This window comes from Lagenorhynchus albirostris, chromosome 2 (assembly GCF_949774975.1).
Source record: "Lagenorhynchus albirostris chromosome 2, mLagAlb1.1, whole genome shotgun sequence".
Classification (NCBI taxonomy): Eukaryota; Metazoa; Chordata; class Mammalia; order Artiodactyla; family Delphinidae; genus Lagenorhynchus; species Lagenorhynchus albirostris.
In genome coordinates, this window is record NC_083096.1 from 110,419,386 (window position 1) to 110,441,404 (window position 22,019).

At 36.6% G+C, this 22,019-nt stretch overlaps 1 long non-coding RNA gene across 2 annotated transcripts in view; it reads left to right on the top strand.

The window, feature by feature from the left end:
* Positions 1-22,019, top strand: part of LOC132514653 (uncharacterized) — a 196,323-nt gene that overhangs the window by 147,838 nt on the left and 26,466 nt on the right. The window lies entirely within an intron of this gene.

The following is a 22,019-nucleotide window of genomic DNA, read 5'->3' on the forward strand; positions in this document are numbered from 1 at the left end:
TTTCTATACTTTCTAATTCTAGCTAATTTCCTCTGTATAGACATATATTTTGTATTTTCTGAAGAGTGCAATGTGAAAATAAACAAAATTTCATAATGATATTAATAGAAACAATACTGCTAATTTTGTTATTCAGTTTTACAGAGTGATTTAATTATTATTTACTAACAGTATAAATAATAGAAGAGAATGTAAGATTACTAAATGTAAATAATGCCAAATTAGGTAAGATGGCTTTGAACCCTAATTTAAATATTTTTAAGACTGATAAATTAAGGCAGATTCGATAAAGTTATTAGAGTAAATCTTCAAAAATCCTGTCCAGTAAAGAATGAGTAGAATTTGTTTTTAATCAAGTATATCAAAAAAGAATGGTATGTGTTGGTTATTATTGAGGCAGAGTGAATCATATTAATAGCTAATATTTATTCGGTACTTACCAGGGCAGAGATTCTCTCACTTAATCCTCACTGCAACTCTGTAACATAAGTACGAATATTATCTTCATTTTATACTTGGGGAAACTTAGGCACACAGTTTCAGTAACTCGCCAAGATTACATAGCTAGTAAATGGCAGACTCAGTATTTGAACCCAATAGTTTTACTCCAGAGCCCATAGATTTTATCACTTCACAATAAGGCAATATTGTTTTATAAGGCAAATAATATAATACGGTGTGGTGATTTGTTTTGTTTTGTTTTGGGTTTTTTTTTGGTACGCGGGCCTCTCACTGTTGTGGCCTCTCCCGTTGCGGAGTACAAGCTCCGGACGCGCAGGCTTAGCGGCCATGGCTCACAGGCCCAGCAGCTCCGCGGCATGTGGGATCTTCCCGGACCAGGGCACGAACCCGTGTCCCCTGCATCGGCAGGCGGACTCTCAACCACTGCGCCACCAAGGAAGCCCACCCAATAAGGTTTTTTAAAAATGGAAAAAGGGGGTCAGGATTGGAGTTATAATATTGACTTAAGAATGTCTAATCCTAAAGGAAAGGAGCTGGGACTCATCAGAAACCCAAAAGAGAACTAAAAATAAAATAGTAAAAAATATCTTTAAATTAAGAGCTTAAGTAGTAGGATACCTATGTTGCATTCTGAACAAGCAAGAGATTTTATCAAGGTAGAAATTTTATCATTTAACATTCCATCCCAAATTCTCCTCTTCTCTGGGAATTTAGGTGAACAATGCTGAATTCCCCAGGGAGAGTCAGACTTCTGATTACCATGGTGACACAGAGGTCTCCTGTCATGAGACTTTTAAATCTTGGGTCAATCACATGGTAAGACAGTAACAGCCAGGTTTTTTCCTTAAGAGAAGAGGATTTGGATTGTTATTATTGAGGCAGGCATATAGTCTGATTTCACTTTTGATTTCCTGGAAGGAATGATATTTGTAATATCTTCATTTAAAAAAAAATGAAAAGAGCTTCTTTCTGAGTTGTAAAGCTGAGTTACTTACCCTTATGTAATGTCCTGAAGGCAAAATTGTATTTCTATTAATATGAGTTATTCACTATTAACACAGAACTTAGGGTATAAATAGGTTGGAATTCCTCCTTTGATACTGTTTCTTCCTCCTTTTTTGGATCTCCCTATCCATAGTGTGTGTATTCTGTTCTAGATTCCTTGTGCTAAGCACACATTGTGCTCTAGAGCCAGATCTGGAAACCAGTCTCTCTTTCCCCACTACTAGTGCCCAATTTATGTGAGGTTGTGGTTCCCTCTGTACCTAGTTAGGTAAGTATCTGCTTTGCAGACAGTGTTTTGGGGATAGTGGAGGAAGTATCCTTCTGAGTTCAGACTTGGAGAGAAGTATTAGAAATCGCAGCTGTGGCTTCAGGTCAAGTCATATTTCTTAGTCCAGTTTCACCACTGATCTAGCCAATATTTTGATTATCTGTCTGACTCCTATCTATTAGTTCCAACCTCTGAAAAGGAAATGGCTGGGTTTTTCTTTGTGTGTGTGTGTGTGTGTGTGTGTGTGTGTGTGTGATTTTAAAGCCCCAAACATTAAATAGGGAACAATATAAAATCACATATTTGTATACGTTCTTGGAACATCCCTCCATTAAGGGGTTCTTATTGGCCCTTCTTCCTACTTAGTGACTAGCTTTCCCCTTTCTTTCCTCACTCTCCGCTTCTCACTCATTCCTTTCAAGATTATAAATTCCTGGAACTCCAAATACTTTTTCTCTATTCTACAAAGTAGTATATTAGCTCTCACCTGCTCCTGCTCCCGAACTTGTACATTTAAAGCTGTTAAAGGGAGATATTTATGGTTATAAAGAGCTATGTAATCTTACATAAACAAAAGGAAGTCTGCCTTGCTACAGGTTCTCCACGTGGGGATGGACAGTCAGAGATGATTTCATTTTCTCTCATTGTGAGAGAAACTATGCCCTGTTCAACTAATCTCTTTACAGTGCTAACCATATGGTATAAAGCCCTCAATTCTTTGAAAATTTTTTCATCTCATAATAAGCAGTTTGGTAGCCTTCTTACAGAATTCTTAGCCACCAGATTTTCCAGCTCCAATTCCTCTTGCACATCACCAAATTATCTCATGTACAATGCCATCTTTCGCTTCTCTAATTCTTCAAGAGAGTATCATTACCTTCAGGTTGGCACGATCCTTTACTTGCTATTCAGAATGCATCACAATCTGGTCAATTTATATCAATAGTTTCCATTTTATCTTCCAGTACTGCCTAGAATAAATCTTTCCCTCTAATCCATAAGATCTACTCATATTTTGTGAAAAATTACTTTTACTTTCTATTATGATATCCTTGACCACATTCATTTTTCGAATAACTCAATATCTAGCTCAAATTCTGCTTCCTATGAAGGTTTCCCTGACCAATCCCTCCTGTCATTTCCCTTCTCTGAACTTCTGTACGCTTTGAATAGTAACACGGTTTCCTACACAGGAAATCCTCCAAATTTCAGAATTTAGGGGTTGAGGTTTTGAATATCCTCATAATGGAATTTTAGTGCTGGAAGGTACCTGAGACACCATCTAGTTCAACCACTCATATTATGGAGGACAATACATGTCCTAGAAAGGTAAGTGACTTAGTGACAAAACTCCAACCAGAACATCTGATTTTTGCCCAGTGTGACCTCTTCTCATGGCTTCCTGCTTGCGAACACTGAACCAGTCTTTCCTTACTCTCCCTGGCTGCTGCTGCTGTTGCTATTTGTTACACCAGCTATACTCTGAGCTCAAGGTACCCATTTCTTTTTAGGAGTCATAAAGTTAGCAGATGCTACAGAAATATTGTAACATATGACTCCTAAATTAAAGAATTTCTCATTGTGTAATCAGAAGAATTGGAAGAGCCATAAGGAGAAAAAAATCCTTTGAACAAAATTGCTTTAAACAGAAAGTTTGTCCAAAGAATTTTATGCCAGGAGCAAGTACTCACAGATTCATCTATACATGGATCTCTAGAATGGATCTCTATAATCCATTCTTTTATATATATGGAATCCTATAAGGATCAGGGAGAACTAATATTTACTGAGCACCCATGTCAGATACTCTTATTGTTACTTTACATTATTAACTCATTTAGTCTTCATGATCACACTTTTTAAATTTTTATTTATTTTTATTTTTAAAAAAATTTTATTGGAGTATAGTTGATTTAAAATATTGTGTTAGTTTCTGCTGTACAGCAAAGTGAGTCATGAGATAGGTATTATCTTCCTCCTTCTACAAATGGTGAAACAGAGACCAGAGGTGTTAATATAGCATGATGTCTACATCATGCTATGGGTAGTTATATTTTGCCTGGTTGGTTACACATTGGGGTATGGTAGTGGACACTGTTAGTGCTCTACTCCGACTTCCTCATATCTCTTTACTATTCCTGTATGCCTCTTCTCTCTGTGTCAGGGAACTTTCTCAGTGGCTCACACTGGCAACTCTTCTCTGGAGGATAGCACTCAGGCTACATGAGCTGCTTTGTCTGTTTATGCAAAAGCCAGTGGTAGCTTACATCATACCAGGTGGTCCTTAGTCAATGACTGACAAGTGCAGGGTTGTGAAATCTTAGTGCCTTTGCTTCAGGTTGGGACAAGTTCTGAAGTGTAACTTATACATTAGAGCTCCCTGTGGGAATCAACCTGAAACAACCACCAAGGAACTCTACCTGTAATCAACACCCCACTTGGCTTCTTTTCTTTCCTTGTTCTGGTTTCTCTCCTCCCTTGCCATTTTTTCTTTGAGAACTTCCATAATAAATTGCTTGTGCATAAATCCTTGTCTGAGGGTTTGCTTTTGGTGAATCCATTCTAAGATACAGTGTCATGTCTTAAATTCTCAAATAATATTTATTAAGCGCTTACTATATGCCAAGCATTATGTGACATTCTTTAAATCTGTTAACTCATTGAATCCTCACAAGAACCCCATGAGTAGATACCATTTCTCATTTTACAAATGAGAAAACTGAGCCTTAATAGCTTCCTCAAAGTCACCCTGCCAGTAAGTGTCAGAACCAAGCTGAAACCCTGCTCTGACCCCAAGCCATATTCATAACCCCTATGCTGTACTCCTCGAGGACACATCATTTCACCTGGTAAGGAAGCCAACTCATAGTCAACGCCACCATCTGTGGAAGAATACAAAAACAAATGATAAAAATTCTAGTGCAAAAACCAAATTATCACATATTTTATAATTTTCTTTTCCTAATCAAGAAGATCTAGATTTCTGTAACTGGGGAGAGCAAGAAATCTTGTATGGGCAAAAAATATTATATAACATGTCATATAGTCTTTAGACTAGTCCCTTGAATATTTATGGAGTATGATTTGTGATAAGCTCAGAAGGTAAAAAAAGTGCTTTCCCTTAAGGAATCCACAGTTTAGTGAAGGAGACTGACCTATGAAGGTCGATAATACAACCTGATAAATGCTGTAATAAAAGTATATGATAACAAGGAGGAAGGAGGAAAGAATTCTGAGTCAGGATTTGAGATGGAGTTAGGGAATGACTCATTTAACATGAGTCTTAAAGAATAGATAGGATTTTAATGTTTTATTTTATCTCATTTTAATTTAATTTAATTTTACTTTATTATTTTACAATGGAAGAATGAAAGCCAGAATTTTGTTTGAAATAGAGGCCAAAATCACAGAGGTAGAAAATGGCCTATATCTCTACTTCTAATTAAAATTCTAATACAAAGACCTAGATCCCATGTACTTGCTCTGGTGAAAAGAACAGTAGTGCTTTTTCTCTGATTGATTGAGAGTCTCTTTAAAATGACATGGAATTATTTTACAATTAGAATATTCACTTTCAAGCAGTGATCGCTTATATTCATAGCTATTCATAGCTATATAAAACGTGATTCTGAAATGGAGGTTTCAAAATTTCAAATGTTTCTAATATGGAGATGCGAACTTGGACAAATTAATGGCCACGCTAGGTAAAAGAGAGTGATTTCCAGCCTGTGGTTTAAGACCCTCAGGGGACTTAAGTTTATTGAAATGGGCTTTCAAATTCATATGCATATATGCATTCCTTTTCCAAGCTACAGACACTAGAGCTCTTATCTGGTGGGGCAGTGAAAAGACAAAGCGGTTAAGAATATAAGGGTTTGGAGTTGTACTGTCGGAGTTCAAACCCCAGCTGTATCATTAAGTGGATGAACTTGGATAAACTACTTGACCTCTCTGTGCCTCAGTTTCCTCATCAGTTGAGTGAGGATAATAGTAAACCTGCCTTGAAGAATAGTTATGACTTAAATGAATTAAATATATATACATATGGGACATTTAGAACACTGACACATGGTAAAAATATATCAGTTATTATTATGTATGTGAGTTGGGAAAGCACATCACTGACATTCTTTTGACATTAAAAAAATAATCTTACTGGACTATTTCTGAAAAAGTTGGGGATCACTAGTCTACAGTAGATCCTTGCCTATTCAAAGAAGCTTATCTCAGTGGATTACCAGGTACTTTGCTCCTCCTCCCGTTCCCTTTCCTGGTAGCTTTTTTCTCCCTACTTCACACATTAGTATCTCTAGCCTATATGTATTCATTAGAAGTGTTTTCAGTTATAAAACTTAATAATAGTGGCTTAACAGAATATGGATTTATTTGCCTTACTAGACAGTCACTGGTGTAGTCGCTTACTGGTGGCATAAAGGACACAGGCTCTTTCTAAATTTCTTCTCTACCAACTTTGGATGTGTGACTTTTTACTCGTGATCATGAGAGGTTGCTGCACCTACAGGTCCCATTTTTATGCTGTAAGTAGAGGAATGTGGTAGCCCCTACACTATCTGCTCTTGTATCAGAAAAGCAAAAGTTTTACCAGAAGTCCCTGAGATTTCAGTTTCCATCTAATTTGCCAGATGTTCTGATTGTGTGTACATCATGCTATTAAAAATGTGGATATGGGCTACCTGTATTGACATCACCTGGCAGCTTGTTAGAAATTGCAGAATCTCAGGCACTATCCCAGACCTACTGAATCAGAATCTGCTTTTAAACAAGGTTCCCAGAAGACACATGTGCACATTAAATTTTTTTTAACATCTTTATTGGAGTATAATTGCTTTACAGTGGTATGTTAGTTTCTGCTGTATCACAAAGTGAATCAGCTATACATATACATATATCCCCATATCCCCCCTCTTGCGTCTCCCTCCCACCCTCCCTACCTGACCCCTCTAAGTGGTCACAAAGCACTGAGCTGATCTCCCTGTGATATGCGGCTGCTTCCCACTAGCTATTTTAAATTTGTTAGTGTATAAATGTCCATGCCACTCTCTCACTTCATCCCAGCTTACCCTTCCCCTCCTCTAAATTTTGAGAAGCACTAGTTTTCATCATATTAACCATAGTTAGCACATTTTGACTCTATGTATATGACTTGGATGCAAATGCATTATTATTAATTACCTCTCTGATAAAGGTGTTGGCCCTGGCACTCACATAATCCTTCATGCTAAACCTAGTTTCTTTGCATTTCCTTGGTCGCCATGGCCTTGGTTCCTGGTACAGAGTCAGATTTTCCATTAGTGTCTTATTAGGCTTTTAAATATTCTTGTAAAACCTGTTCAGTTGCTTCTCTTGTCCCTGCCACCTGGGGCAGTGATTGTTGGAAGGGGAGGTTTCTCTTTCAGTGAACTACTTGCTCAGCTAATTATTGGTTGCGTTGCTTGTTTTTCTTCTTTTTACTTCTTCAGTGTTATTATTGAGCTCCTTATTTAGTGAGATGTGTAGTTTTGTGCATTGGGTTTTTCCTCTATATAAAGTGCAAAAATTTAACCTGTTCCTGTATATTTTGAAATATTTTATTCAGAAAGTTGTCAAAGAACAGATCAATTTTAATATTCTTTTAGGAAAAGTGCTTTTCACTTTTATTGACATGAGTCAATAAAACATCTGTTTCATTCCTTTTTAAAAGTAAACTTCCAAGGAGAAAAACCATATGATCATCTCAATAGATGCAGAGAAAGCTTTTGACAAAATTCAACACCCATTTATGATAAAAACCCTGCAGAAAGTAGGCATAGAGGGAACTTTCCTCAACATAATAAAGGCCATATATGACAAACCCACAGCCAACATCGTCCTCAATGGTGAAAAACTGAAAGCATTTCCACTAAGATCAGGAACAAGACAAGGTTGCCCACTCTCACCACTCTTATTCAACATCGTTTTGGAAGTTTTAGCCGAAGCAATCAGAGAAGAAAAGGAAATAAAAGGAATCCAAATCGGAAAAGAAGAAGTAAAGCTGTCACTGTTTGCAGATGACATGATACTATACATAGAGAATCCTAAAGATGCTACCAGAAAACTACTAGAGCTAATCAATGAATTTGGTAAAGTACCAGGATACAAAATTAATGCACAGAAATCTCTGGCATTCCTATACACTAATGATGAAAAATCTGAAAGTGAAATCAAGAAAACACTCCCATTTACCATTGCAACAAAAAGAATAAAATATCTAGGAATAAACCCACCTAAGGAGACAAAAGACCTGTATGCAGAAAATTATAAGACACTGATGAAAGAAATTAAAGATGATACAAATAGATGGAGAGATATACCATGTTCTTGGATTGGAAGAATCAACATTGTGAAAATGTCTCTACTACCCAAAGCAATCTACAGATTCAATGCAATCCCTATCAAACTACCACTGGCATTTTTCACAGAACTAGAACAAAAAATTTCACAATTTGTATGGAAACACAAAAGACCACGAATAGCCAAAGCAATCTTGAGAACGAAAAACGGACCTGGAGGAATCAGGCTTCCTGACTTCAGACTATACTACAAAGCTACAGTAATCAAGACAGTATGGTACTGGCACAAAAACAGAAAGATAGATCAATGGAACAGGATAGAAAGCGCAGAGATAAACCCACGCACATATGGTCACCTTATCTTTGATAAAGGAGGCAGGAATGTACAGTGGAGAAAGGAGAGCCTCTTCAATAAGTGGTGCTGGGAAAACTGGACAGGTACATGTAAAAGTATGAGATTAGATCACTCCCTAACACCATACACAAAAATAAGCTCAAAATGGATTAAAGACCTAAATGTAAGGCCAGAAACTATCAAACTCTTAGAGGAAAATATAGGCAGGACACTCTATGACATAAATCACAGCAAGATCCTTTTTGACCCACCTCCTAGAGAAATGGAAATAAAAACAAAAATAAACAAATGGGACCTAATGAAACTTAAAAGCTTTTGCACAGCAAAGGAAACGATAAACAAGACCAAAAGACAACCCTCAGAATGGGAGAAAATATTTGCAAATGAAGCAACTGACAAAGGATTAATCTCCAAAATTTATAAGCAGCTCATGCAGCTTAATAACCAAAAAACAAACAACCCAATCCAAAAATGGGCAGAAGACCTAAATAGACATTTCTCCAAAGAAGATATACAGACTGCCAACAAACATATGAAAGAATGCTCAACATCACTAATCATTAGAGAAATACAAATCAAAACTACAATGAGATATCTCACACCAGTCAGAATGGCCATCATCAAAAACTCTAGAAACAATAAATGCTGGAGAGGGTGTGGAGAAAAGGGAACCCTCTTGCACTGTTGGTGGGAATGTAAATTGATACAGCCACTGTGGAGAACAGTATGGAGGTTCCTTAAAAAACTACAAATAAAACTACCATATGACCCAGCAATCCCACTATTGGGCATATACCCTGAGAAAACCATAATTCAAAAAGAGTCATGTACCAAAATGTTCATTGCTGCTCTATTTACAGTAGCTCGGAGATGGAAACAACCTACGTGTCCATCATCAGATGAATGGATAAAGAAGATGTGGCACATATATACAATGGAATATTACTCAGCCATAAAAAGAAAGGAAATTGAGCTATTTGTAATGAGGTGGATAGACCTAGAGTCTGTCATACAGAGTGAAGTAAGTCAGAAAGAGAGAGACAAATACTGTATGCTAACACATATATATGGAATTTAAGAAAAAAAAATGTCATGAAGAACTTAGGGGTAAGACAGAAATAAAGACACAGACCTACTAGAGAATGGACTTGAGGATATGGGGAGGGGGAAGGGTGACCTGTGACAAAGCGAGAGTGTGGCATGGACATATATACACTACCAAATGTGAAATAGATAGCTAGTGGGAAGAAGCCGCATAGCATAGGGAGATCAACTTGGTGCTTTGTGACCACCTAGAGGGGTGGATTAGGGAGGGTGGGAGGGAGGGAGACGCAAGAGGGAAGAGATATGGGAACATATGTATATGTATAACTGATTTACTTTGTTATAAAGCAGAGACTAACACACTATTGTAAAGCAATTATACTCCAATAAAGATGTAAAAAAAATACAAAATAAATTAAAAAAAAAATAAAAGTAAACTTCCTTGGGAAGGTGATTAAAGGGAATATATCTGTGAGGGAAAAACTTCATGAAGTTATGATGACAACAGCATAATACAAAATGTTTTAAAATTTGCCCCAACATTTTTAAAAAATGCAGATTTTAAGTAATATGTTTCTTCATTAATATGCTGGTGACTCTTGGGTAGGGTTGCCTGAAGAGCTGGATAAAAAGAATGAAGGTATAAGCAGAATAGGTCAAAATGAACTCTACATTTAAAGAGAGGACAAAGACTAATTTAGAATTAACACAGTAGGAAAAAATTTTGTGTATTAGCCACAAAATTTCAACTATTTCAGCACCTCTATATCATTATGCATAAATGCAGAGAATATTATCCTGTAGGAAGTGTCCCTCATCTATGTTTTCAAAGAAATTTTCCTTCAATTTAGGGCTCAAGAATAGTATGCGATATAGAAAGGATTTAGAGTGACCAGAAAGATAAATGCTGGTCAAGAAACTCGAGGAACTTCACAATGAGACATCACTTCACACCCATTGGGATAACTATCATCAAAAAAAAAAAAACAAAAACAGAAAATAACTGTTGGTGAAGATGTGGAGGAATTGGAACCCTTGTGCATTGCTGGTGGGAATGAAAAAAGGTACAGTTGCTATGGAAAACAGTATGATGGCTCTTCAAAAAAAATTAAGCATAGGATTGTCATGAGATCCTGCAATTCTACTTCTAGGTATACACCAAAGAGAATTGAGAGCAGGCACTGGAAGCGATATTTGTAAACCCATGTTCATAGCAGCATGACTCACAATAGCCAAAAGTGGAAGCAACTCATGTGTCCATCAATGGATGAATGGCTAAACAAAATGTGCTATATCCATACAACAGAATAATATTATCCAGCTTTAAAAAGGAAAGCAATTTTGACATGTGCCACAACAAGGATGAACCTTGAAAACATTATGCTAAGTGAAATAAACCAGTCACAAAAGGACAAATACTGACTGAGTCCACTTATGTGAGGTATCTAGAATAGTCAAATTCATAGATTGGTGATTACCAAGGCCTGGGGGGAGATTGGAGGGGAAATAATTGTTTAATGGATATGGAGTTTCAGTTTGGGAAGAAGTAAAAGTGCTGGATATGGATAGTGGTGATAGTTGCACAACAATGTGCGTGTACTTAATACAGCAGAACCATACACCTAAAGTGGTTAAAATTGTAAATTTTACGTTATGTATATTTTACCACAATAAAAAATCAGGAACTTAAGAGGATGAAAGTTTAACATCTTTCTATTATTTTACATGTTTAAATTAATAACTTTAGCACTTAGCACAGTATTCTTTCCTTTATTAGGTAGCTTGACTGAAACTGGGGTTGCCTGTAGTTCAACAAACATTTGTTCAGTCCCTACTGACTATAAACTCTCACTGTGGTAGGCCTTAGGGATATAAAAACAAATTAAATATAGTCCTTGGCTTTAGTGAAGGCACAGATTAGCATGGGAGACAGACATGGAGATCGATGATTGCAATTTGGTTCAATGCAATACCTAACAGAAATATATATGACATTGTGGTTGAGAGCATAGGTTCTAGAACCAGACTTCCTGAGTTTGAATACTGGGTTGATCACTTTTACCAGTAGTATGATTTTAAACAGGTTGCTAAATCTCTTTCCTCATCTGTAGAATAGGAATAATAATGACTCTTGGCTCATAGTTGTTGTGAAGATTAAATGAGTTCATATTATAAAGCACCTAAAATAGTGCCTGGAACATGGTGAATTCTTTTTATATTTATCCAGCATTGTCATCATGTAAAGAGCAGTAGTAGTAGTGGAATATAAGGTAGATATTTTGTCTTTTTATTCACTGCTGAATCTCCAGTGCCAGGAAATTATCTGACACATAGTAAGTGCTTAAGAAATTTTTTTTATTTTACAAATGAGGAAAGTGAGGCTCAGAAATAGTACAGAGAAGAGAGTTTGAGGCCAATGGGGTAGGTGATTAGAGAAAACTTCAAGGGGAAGCAATGCCTCAATAGGGCTTTGTCAGATGACTCTGCTTTCCTGATAACAATGTGGGGGAGTGGGACAGGCATTCCTGACAGGGGAAACAGTATTGTAGCCATGCAGGTGAACTAGTACTGACTGTCTGGGGAACAATGATAAGTCTGTTGTCATCAGATTGTGAAGGATAAAGTGAGGAATGGCCTGAGAGGATGCTGGAAAAATAGAGAAGTTTATTTTTGAAATTTATTTAGTTATTACTATATACCTGGTACTCTGACATGTGTCAGGATTGCATAGCAACCATGACACAGTTTTAGTGTTCAGGAGCTTATGTGAAAGACTGAAATGCCATAAAATAAGGATTAGGCTTTATGGGGTCAACTGTGGAGTTGCTGAAGAACCTTGAAAAGCTTTTAAGAAAAGACATGACCTAGTTAGACTGTACAGATGGATAGAACTCTGGCAGCATATAGAGGATAAACTGGGAAGGGGCTGGAGGGCTCCTGCTGCTGGTGTTGCTTGGAAGACAACTAGTGATGAAGTTCTGTTCTAATCCAGACAAGAGAGTATACTGCCAAAACTAAGGTGATATTGGTAGGAATAGAGAGGAAGGATATGAATTTAAGAGGGAATACAGGATATAGTCTCTAGAACTTGGTGACTGAGGGTGAAAAGAGAGAGAGAAAATCAGATGACTCCCAGTTTTCTGACTTGGCTATCTTGGTGGAGAGTTGAGACCCCCTATTCCCACTCATTCAGGAAGAAAATAAGAAAAAAAGTGGGTTGGGGAATGGGAAGCAGAAAGAAATTTAGTAATTCAGTTTTGGACAAATTGAGTTTGAGGTATCAAAGAACATCTAGATAGAAAAGACCTGTAAAGAACTACACACACACACACACACACACACACACAACCAGATACATAAATGTGTGTGTGTGTGCGTGCACGCATGCATACCTTGGTACTTGGGGAGAGCTCTTAGAATCAGAGATCTGGGAGTAATCAGCTTATAGCACAGCATACGTATCTTAAAATCAAATCACTCTTGTCCCACTGTGTTAGTTTCCTCTTTCTGTTGTAAGAAATTGCTTCAAGCTTAGTGATTTAAAACCACACAAATTCATTTTCTTATGATTCTGGAAGTCAGAAGTCTGAGGTGGGTCAGTTGGGCTAAGGTGTCGACAGGGTTGGTTTCTTCTGGAGGCTCTAGAGGAGAAGCTGTTTCCTTGCCTTTTCTGGTTTCTAGAGGCCACCTGCATTCCTTGGCTCTTAACCTCTTCCTCTATCTTCAAAGCAATAAATATAGTATCTTCAAGTCTTTCTCTCTGTCTCTCTGTTTCTGACTTCTGTTTCCATCATCACATCTTCTCTGACTCTCCTGCCTTCCTGTTTCCCTTACAAGGACCATTTTTATTACACTGGACACACCTGAAAACCAGGATAATCTCTCCACCTCAAGGTCCTTAAGTAAATCACAACTGCAAAGTCCCTTTTGCCATGGAAGGTAACACATTCACAGTTGTGAACACTAGGACATGGACATGTTTGGGAGGCAATTATTCTGTCTTCCACATTCACTTTTATTTGTAGGGTTTAAATTCAAATTCAGTTTATTCACTTTTAGTGTTTGAATGCCTCTGCAATTTGTCATGATTGTTGCCTCCCTAGCTCTCCAAACGTGATCTGATCTTTGTCCCACCTCAAGTAAGACCAAAAGACCTTTCTTGACCTTCTAGTCCAAAGACATGTCTCTCCTCTGAACTCCTGCACTCCTACACTGTTGCCTACCTAGCTCTCCAAACTTGATCTGATCTTTGTCCCACCTCAAGCAAGGCCAAAAATCCTTCCTTGACCTTCTAGTCCAAACAAATATCTCTCCTCTGAACTCCTACACTGCTTCTATTTGTCGTATTCATTTGTATTAATCATTCACTCATGTGAAATCTCGGTTCCATTAAAGAGAAATTTACCTCAGATTGACTTAAGGAATTAAGTGGAATTTATTGACTCAGGGAATCCAAAAAAGGACTAGACAAGAAGTTATAGGAAGGTCAAGATGCAGCTAGTTTTCAGGGAGAGCCAAAACCAGGGACTTGAACTTTCTATCTCCTTCCTTTGTTTCTACTTCTCTCAGAGACACTTTCATTCTCTCCTATGGAGGATGATCTTATCCATATGGAAAAATACAGGGCCAAGAACAGGAACCAAGTTTTATACTTTAAGGCTTTTCTCATCAGACACACAAACCAAGACAGACTTAAGAGAAGAAATGTTGCTTAAACTCCCTTCAAGAGTTGTGAAAAGACACAGAAGAATCAAGATGCTGGAATAGGAGGATGTGGAATTTGTCTCTCCTCACAAGTATATCAAGAATACATCTACAAATGGAAAAATTCTCACATAGCACTTGCTGAATATTAGTGGAAGACTTGAGACACCGAAAAGGACAGGAAAAATCCCCACCCAACTGGGTAGGATGAAAGAAAGAAAAAAGAAAACAGAAATTAAAAAAGGGACCAACGCTAGAGGAAACCTGAAGGTATCCATCTTGACACCAAAACCCAGCTCTACCCAACTGCCTACAGGATCCTGTGCTGGACACCTCACACCAAACAACCAGCAAGAAAGGAACACAGCTCCACCCATCAGCAGAAAGGTTGCCTAAAATCATAATAAACTCACAGACACCCCAAAGCATACCACCTGATATGGCCCTACCCTTCAGAGGGAAAAGACTTTGATAAAGAACTCAGAGTAATATAGTAAAGATGATCCAAGATCTCGGAAACAGAATGGAGGCATGGATCGAGAAGATCCAAGAAATGTTTAACAGAGACCTAGAAAAACTAAAGAACAAACAATCATTGATTGTTCACATTAACATTGATTGTTCACATTCACAATAACTGAAATGAAAAATATACTAGAAGGAATCAATAGCAGAATAACTGAGGCAGAAGAACAGATAAGTGAGCTGGAAGATAGAATGCTGGAAATAACTGCCACAGAGCAGAAGAAAGAAAAAAGGAATAAAAAGAATTGAAGACAGTCTCAGAGACCTCTGGGACAATATTGAACACACAAACATTCGAATTATAGGGGTCCCAGAAGAAGAAGAGAGAGAGGAGATCTGAGAAAATATTTGAAGAGATTATAGCCCCAAACTTCCCTAACATGGGAAAGGAAATAGTCAGGCAAGGCCAGGAAGTACAGAAAGTCCCATACAGGGTAAACCCAAGGAGAAACATGCTGAAACACATATTAATCAAACTAACAAAAATTAAATACCAAGAAAAATATTAAAAGCAGCAAGGGAAAAAGCAGCAACGAATAACATACAAGGGAATTCCCATAAGGTTATCAGCTGATTTTTCAGCAGAAACTTTGCAGGCCAGAAGAGAGTGGCAGGATACATTTAGAGTGATGAAAGGGAAAACCTACAACCAAAATTACTATACCCAACAGGGATCTCATTCCTTTTTCTTGAGAGAGAAATCAAAAGCTTTACTGACAAGCAAAAACTAAGAGAATTAAGCACCACCAAACAGCTTTACAACAAAGGCAAATGGAACTTCTCCAGGCGGAAACACAAGGCAAGAAAAAGACCTACAAAAACAAAACAATTAAGAAAATGGTGAGAGGAGCATACATATCAATAATTACCTTAAATGTATATGCTCCAACCAAAAGACAGAGACTAGCTGAATGGATACAAAAACAAGGCCTGTATATTTGCTGTCTACAAGAGACCCACTTTGGAATTAGGGACATACAGGGAGAAAGTGAGGGGATGGGAAAATATATTCCATGCAAATGGAAATCAAAAGAAAGCTAGAGGAGCAATACTTATATCAGACAATACTTATAACAGACTTTAAAATAAAAACTGTTACAAGAGGCAAGGGAGGACACTACATAATGATCAAGGGATCATTCCAAGAAGAAGATATAACAATTGTAAATATTTATGCACCCAATATAGGAGCACCTCAATATATAAGGCAAATGCTAACAGCCATTAAAGAGGAAATCGACAGTAACACAATAATAGTGCGGAACTTTAACATTCCACTTACGCCAATGGATAGATCATCCAGACAGAAAATTAATAAGGAAACACACACCTTAAATGACATATTAGACCAGATAGACTTAATTGATATTTATAGGACAATCCATCTGAAAATAGCAGAGTACACTTTCTTCTCAAGTGCACATGGAACATTCTCCAGGATAGATCACATCTTGGGTCACAAATCAAGCCTCAGAAAATTTGAGAAAATTGAAATCATATCAAGCATCTTTTCCAACCACAACACTATGAGATTAGAAATCAATTACAGGAAAAAAGCTGTAGAAAACACAAGCACAAGGAGGCTGAACAATATGCTACTAATTAACCAAGAGGTCACTGAAGAAATCACAGAGGAAGTTTTAAAAAACACCTAGAAACAGATGACAGTGAAAACACGATGACCCAAAACCTATGGGATGCAGCAAAAGCATTTCTAAGAGGGAAGTTTAGAGCAATTCAATCTCACCTCAAGAAACAAGCAAAATCTCAAATAAACAATCTAACCTTACACCTAAAGTAACCAGAGAAAGAAGAGCAAACAAAACCCAATGTCAGTAGAAGGAAAGAAATCATAAAGATCAGAGCAGAAATAAATAAAATAGAAATGAAGAAAACAATAGCAAAGATCAATGAAACTAAAAGCTGGTTCTTTGAGTAGATAAACAAAATTGACAACCCTTTATCCAGACTCATCAAGAAAAAAAGGGAGAGGAAATCAAATCAATAAAATTAGAAATGAAAAAGGAAAAGTTACAACTGACACTGCAGAAATACAAAGGATCATAAGAGACTACTACAAGCAACTATATGCCAATAAAATGGACAACTGGAAGAAATGGACAAATTCTTAGAAAAGTAAAACTTTCGAATACTGAACCAGAAGAACTAGAAAATATGAACAGGCCACTCACAAGTAATGAAATCGAAACTGTGATTAAAAGTCCTCCAAAAAACAAAAGTCCAGAACCAGATGGTTTCACAGGAAAATTCTATCAAATATATAGAGAAGAGCTAACACTGTTAGCTCTTGTTGACAAAATTCAACATCCATTTATGATAAAAACTCTTCAGAAAGTGGGCACAGAGGGAACCTACCTCAATATAATAAAGGTCATATATGACAAACCCACAGCAAACATCATTCTCAATGGTGAAAAACTGAAGACATTCCCTCTAAGATTGGGAACAAGACAAAGGTGTTCACTCTCGCCACCATTATTCAACATGGTTTTGGAAGTCCTAGCCCCAGCAATCAGAAAAGAAAAAGAAATAAAAGGAATATAAATTGGAATAGAAGAAGTTAAACTGTCACTGTTTGCATAAGACATGACACTGTACATAGAAAATCCTAAAGATGCCACCAGAAAACTACTAGAGCTAATCAATGAATTTGGTAAAGTGGCAGGATACAAAATTAATGCACAGAAATCTTCTGCATTCCTATACACTAACAATGAAAGATCAGAAAGAGAAATCAAGGAAACAATCCCATTTACCATCACAACAAGAAGAATAAAATGCCTAGGAATAAACCTACCTAAGGAGGCAAAAGACCTGTACTCAGAAAACTGTAAAACACTGATGAAAGAAATCAAAGATGACATAAACACATGGAAAAATATACCATGTTCTTGGATTGGAAGAATCAACATTGTGAAAATGACTATACTACCCAAAGCAATCTACAGTTCAATGCAATCCTTATCAAATTACCAACGGCATTTTTCACAGAACTAGAACAAAAAATTTTACAATTTGTATGGAAACACAGAAGACCTCGAATAGCCAAAGCAATCTTGAGAAACAAAAACAGAGGTGGAGGAATCAGGCTCCTGGACTTCAAACTACACTACAAAGCTACAGTAATCAAGACAGTATCGTACTGGCACAAAAACAGAAATATAGATCAATGGTACAGGATAGGAAACCCAGAGATAAACCCACGCACCATGGTCACCTAATCTATGACAAGGGAAGCAAGAATATACAGTGGAGAAAAGACAGCCTCTTCATTGAGTAGTCCTGGGAAAACTGGACAGCTATATATAAAAGAATGAAATTAGAACAGTCCCTAACACCATACCAAAAAATAAACTCAAAATGGATTCAAGACCTAAATGTAAGGCCAGACACTATAAAACTCTTAGAGGAAAACATAGGCAGAACACTCTCTGACATAAATCACAGCAAGATCTTTTTTGACCCACCTGCTACAGTAATGAAAATAAAAACAAAAATAAACAAATGGGACCTAATGAAACTTCAAAGCTTTTGCACAGGAAAGGAAACCATAAACAAGATGAAAAGACAACCCTCAGTATGGGAGAAAATATTTGCAAATGAAGCAACTGACAAAGGATTAATCTCCAAAATATACAAACAGCTCATGCAGCTCAATATTAAAGAAACAAACAACCCAGTCCAAAAATGGGCAGAAGACCTAAATAGACATTTCTCCAAAGAAGACATACAGATGGCCAACAAGCACATGAAACACTGCTCAACATCACTAGTTATTAGAGAAATGCAAATCAAAACTACAATGAGATATCACCTCACACCAGTTAGAATGAGCATCATCAGAAAATCTACAAACAGCAAATTCTGGAGAGGGTGTGGAGAAAAGGGAACCCTCTTGCATTGTTGGTGGGAATGTAAATTGATACAGCCACTATGGAGAACAGTATGGAGGTTCCTTAAAAAACTAAAAATAGAATTACCATATGACCCAGCAATCCCACTACTGGGCATATACCCAGAGAAAACCATAATTCAAAAAGACACATGCACCCCAATGTTCATTGCAGCACTATTTACAATAACCAGGTCACGGAAGCAACCTAAATGCCCATTGACAGACGAATGGATAAAGAAGATGTGGTACATGTATACAATGGAATGTTACTCAGCCATAAAAAGGAACGAAATTGAGTCATTTGTTGACATGTGGATGGATCTAGAGACTGTCATACAGAGTGAAGTAAGTCAGAAAGAGAAAAACAAATATCGTATATTAATGCATGTATGTGGAACCTAGAAAAATGATACAGATGAACTGGTTTGCAGGGCAGAATTTGAGACACAGATGTAGAGAACAACCGTATGGACACCAACAGGGGAAAGCCACGGGGGGATGGGGATGGTGGTGTGCTGAATTGGGTGATTGGGATTGACATGTTATACACTGATGTGTATAAAACTGATGACTAATAAGAACCTGCTGTATGAGAAAATAAATAAAATAAAATTTAAAAATTAAGAACTAATACTAAACTTTCTTTGGGTTAATTGTATGGAAATATGTTAATATAAATGTTTCAGACATTACATGAAATTCCTAAAAATCTTATATGTTCTGGTATAATGTTATGTCGTAATTCTAGTTAGTACTTTAAAATGTATATCTCAGAAATAACTAAATTTCCTCATCAACTGCATTATTATGAACTTTCATCAAATCTTTTGCTGTGGTCATTTTTAAGTGTTTTGTCATTTACAGACAGTTCTGGGTGTACTCTGATGCTTTTGCAAAAATGTTCCTCTAAAAGGGTTTCATCTTCAAGGAATTCATGGAGAAGACTCTGACAGGTACAGGTTTCTGGTAGCTGACTATACTGCTAAACTGAATGAATAAGCATTTTCAGAACTCTAATGGAAAACTGATGAATTCATAAAAGTGCTAACAAAACATCAAGATGAAAAAAATTAATTACATGGGACTGAGTGAACTGATGAGGATGATTATAATTTTTGTGACTTTCTGTTTGAATAAAAAAAAAACAACCTAAAAATAGAACTACCATATGACCCAGCAATCCCACTACTGGGCATATACCCTGAGAAAACCATAATTCAGAAAAGAGTCATGTACCCCAATGTTCATTGCAGCACTATTTACAATAGCCAGGACATGGAAGCAACCTAAGTTTCCATTGACAGATGAATGGATAAAGAAGATGTGGCACATACATACAATGGAATATTACTCAGCCATAAAAAGGAATGAAATTGTGTCATTTGCAGCGAATTTGATGGACCTAGAACTATCATACAAAGTGAAGTAAGTCAGAAAGAGAAAAACAAATATTGTATATTAAATGCATATTTGTAGAATCTAGAACAATGGTATTGATGATCTTTTTGCAGAACAGAAATAGATACTCAGACGTAGAGAACAAACGTATGGATACCAAGGGGGAAAAGAGGGGGTTGGCATGAATTGGGAGATTGGGATTGATATATATATACGCTATTATGTATAAAATAGATAACTAATGAGAACTTGCTGTATAGCACAAGGAACTCTACTTGGTGCTCTGTGGTGACCTAAATGAGAAGGAAATCCAAAAAAAGAGGGGATATATGTATATGTATGGTTGATTCACTTTGCTGTACAGCAGAAACTGACACAGCATTGTAAAGCAACTATACTCCAATTTAAAAAAAGAGTTTTGAAAAGGCATATAATGTTTCAACTGCATGTTTAAGAACCTATTATTTGCTCTAGGAAGATGTTTTTGTTCTTTGACCTAATCTAAAGGATACCAATAATACTGGTCGTCTATTAACTCACCTAACTCTTTATCTATCAGCAAACATCCTTGATTTCTACTTCACAAAGAAAGTAGAGGCTACTAGATGTGAACACCCTCAAACACTCTTTATACCTATAAATATATCTTTATCTGGACTGTTGCTTTTCTCAAGCCTCAGAGAACACTGATAATTACTTTTCTGAAGGCTGATCTCCATGCATTTATGCTATCTGCTGATGACCAACTTCACATGTAGCCCAGACTTTTCAACAGCAGCCATAGGTACAAGAAACAATGTAAAACTATTTTCAAAGTATTAAGAGAAAAAAATTAAACCTAGTATTTAAAATTATCGCTTAAATATAAGGTGAAAAGAATAATGTCAGGACTACTAGGTCTCAGATCACCTGATACACACTGTAAAAATACTCTTGAAGGAAATTCTCCAGCAAAAAGCAAAATAAATAAAGTCAGTAAGAACTAAACGTGAGTAAATAATTTAGTAAAATTTCTTTTCTAAGCAAGCAATGAGCAACAACAACAAAAATCTATGAATTCATAATTTAAATGCTAGGAAATACCAACATGAGGGAGGTTGGTATTGGAGTCCAGAGAGACACAAGAGCCTGCTAAGGCATTTCTGTTGGAAGTGAAGGGGAGAGGGGACTATAAATATTGCTTTCATATTACTGTAGGAAATAAATACATAAATAATAAATATAAAAATGGGTCTTAATTAGTTGAGATAACCACCAGAAGACTAAAATCATAATGTATGATTTTCAAACCAGCAGAGTAAAATTCAGTTTATCTAATGGAAGTTAGTAAAGAAGGGGAAGAGAAGAAACAAGAACAATATGTAAAATAGAAAATATGAAGGAAGATGGTAGAAATAATTTCTAACGAATAAACCTATGTGAATTCATTAAACTCATTTTTGGTAAGACAGGGACTCTCAACTTAGATTTTGAAAAGATGTAATAATATGTGATTCATAGAGATACACTTAAAATGATAATGTTATAACCATTCCAAAATTATCTATGTGTAAAAGAAAATGTAAGAAACGTAGGATATTTGTAACAGGTAATGAAAAAGACAAAATCAGTTGATCCTGAATGATTTTATTTTACCTCATTATAACTTTCCGTGGTAGCTCAGTAGCTCAGAGATTGCAATCTCTGTCCTAACAGAACCCCTTGTCTTTACCCTAATTCCTCCCAATATATTCTGCACTGATTTTTCTCAATAAAACATGATCTTGTCCTGCTGCAGCTTTTTTACTATCATTTCCCCATTGCCTGCTGGCTAAAGTCCAAGATCTTTGGCATTTTCTTCAAAACCTTCCTCTGAGGCTTAGCTACTTCCTCATTACCTTCCTAATCCTCAGTTTCGTGCCCTCTCCTCTTCTGGCTTTGAATATACAGAAATGTTTTCCTTTTATTCTTTATGGTCCCATAATTACATGATACCATACCACATCACATTAAATTACTTTGTCTCCCTGACTA